This window comes from Egretta garzetta, unplaced genomic scaffold, assembly GCF_000687185.1.
Source record: "Egretta garzetta isolate BGI_Z169 unplaced genomic scaffold, ASM68718v1 scaffold677, whole genome shotgun sequence".
Classification (NCBI taxonomy): domain Eukaryota; kingdom Metazoa; phylum Chordata; class Aves; order Pelecaniformes; family Ardeidae; genus Egretta; species Egretta garzetta.
In genome coordinates this window covers 32,987-35,572 of record NW_009260355.1, presented here as the reverse complement: position 1 = coordinate 35,572, position 2,586 = coordinate 32,987, and positions in this window count along the sequence as shown.

Genomic DNA, 2,586 nt, shown 5'->3' with positions numbered 1-2,586 from the left:
AGCTGGGACCAACAGGGACCCCCACGTCTCTGGGCACGGGGGGCTCTGGGGTCCCCAATGTCCCCAAAATAGGGGTCTGTGAGGTCCCTTGGTGTCCCCAAGTGTCCAGCATTGGGGTTCCCCAAATGGCCAGCATGGGGGTGTCCAAGGTCCCTTGGTGTCCCCAAGTCCTCAGCATGGGGCTCTGTGAGGTCCCTTGATGTCCCCGAGGTCCAGGCGTGGAGGTCTGCAAGGTCCCTTGATGTCCCCACATCTCCAAGCACGGGGTCACCAGCCCCAAATATTCAAGCACAGGGGTCTGCAATGTCCCTTAATGTCCCAAATCTTCAAGCACAAAGGTCTCCAAGGTCTTTCGACGTCCCCAACCTCCAAGCAGGTGGGTCACCAGCCCCAAATCTCCAGGCATGGAAGTCCGTAATGTCCCTTGATGTCCCCACATCTCCAGGCATGGTGGTCAGCAATGTCCCTTGATGTCCCCAAATCTCTGAGCGTGGGAGTCTTGGGACCCAGATCTCCAGGTATGGAGGTCAGCAACGTCCCTTGATGTCCCCAGATCTCTGAGCGTGGGGGTCTTGGGACCCAGATCTCCAGGCTTGGTGGTCAGCAATGTCCCTTGATGTCCCCAGATCTCTGAGCGTGGGGGTCTTGGGACCCAGATCTCCAGGTATGGAGGTCAGCAATGTCCCCTGGTGTCCCCAGTCTCCAGCCAGGAGGGTGACCAGCCCCAAACCCCTGGGTCACCCCCGGCCTCTCCAACGCGTCACCCCCCGGCGATACGGAGCAAGCCCACGAAATTGCCCTCCCGCTGGTCCTGTGCCAGCTGCCACCCGTCCCCCTTCACATCCCCCTCCAGCACCAGGCTGAGGACATCTCCAGCTTGGAGCTGCCCGATGGCTTGGGCCAAACCCGAAGGCGTTGGCTCAGATCTTATGTGGTCGGACAGCGCCAACGGGATGGTGAGCAACGGGTGCGGTGAACTGGCGCGCAAGAGCTTGAGGGTGACGGTGCCGGGGGGGCAGGTGGGTGCCGTGCAGGTGAGGGCAAATTGGCCATAGAGGAGGTAGAGGCCACCTGATGTCACCTGCAGCTTGCTGTCTGTCATCTGGATGTCACCGCTGAGGAAGACGCCGTTGATGCCTTCCTCGTAGTGCCACTCAGGTTTCTGTGGTAGCTCCAATGAACCTGGGGGAAGAAAAGGGGAGAAGGGTGGTGGGTGCTCCTGGTCGGTGGTGGGTGCCCCTGATGGGAGATGGGTGCTGCAGCCCTCTCCAATGCCCCTGGTCACCACAGCCCACACAGGGGTACCTGGGAGGGACCAAGGGACCACAGGGATGGAGGATGCTCTGTGACACCCTGGGGACAATGGGGACGGAGGATGCTCCGTGATGCCCCCAGGACCACAGGGACAGAGGATGGTCCGTGATGCCCCCAGGACCACAGGGACAGAGGATGGTCCGTGATGCCCCCAGGACCACAGGGACAGAGGATGGTCCGTGATGCCCCCAGGACCACAGGGACAGAGGATGGTCCGTGATGCCCCCAGGACCACAGGGACAGAGGATGGTCCGTGATGCCCCCAGGACCACAGGGACAGAGGATGGTCCGTGATGCCCCCAGGACCACAGGGACAGAGGATGGTCCGTGATGCCCCCAGGACCACAGGGACAGAGGATGGTCCGTGATGCCCCCAGGACCACAGGGACAGAGGATGGTCCGTGATGCCCCCAGGACCACAGGGACAGAGGATGGTCCGTGATGCCCCCAGGACCACAGGGACAGAGGATGGTCCGTGATGCCCCCAGGACCACAGGGACAGAGGATGGTCCGTGATGCCCCCAGGACCACAGGGACAGAGGATGGTCCGTGATGCCCCCAGGACCACAGGGACAGAGGATGGTCCGTGATGCCCCCAGGACCACAGGGACAGAGGATGGTCCGTGATGCCCCCAGGACCACAGGGACAGAGGATGGTCCGTGATGCCCCCAGGACCACAGGGACAGAGGATGGTCCGTGATGCCCCCAGGACCACAGGGACAGAGGATGGTCCGTGATGCCCCCAGGACCACAGGGACAGAGGATGGTCCGTGATGCCCCCAGGACCACAGGGACAGAGGATGGTCCGTGATGCCCCCAGGACCACAGGGACAGAGGATGGTCCGTGATGCCCCCAGGACCACAGGGACAGAGGATGGTCCGTGATGCCCCCAGGACCACAGGGACAGAGGATGGTCCGTGATGCCCCCAGGACCACAGGGACAGAGGATGGTCCGTGATGCCCCCAGGACCACAGGGACAGAGGATGGTCCGTGATGCCCCCAGGACCACAGGGACAGAGGATGGTCCGTGATGCCCCCAGGACCACAGGGACAGAGGATGGTCCGTGATGCCCCCAGGACCACAGGGACAGAGGATGGTCCGTGATGCCCCCAGGACCACAGGGACAGAGGATGGTCCGTGATGCCCCCAGGACCACAGGGACAGAGGATGGTCCGTGATGCCCCCAGGACCACAGGGACAGAGGATGGTCCGTGATGCCCCCAGGACCACAGGGACAGAGGATGGTCCGTGATGCCCCCAGGACCACA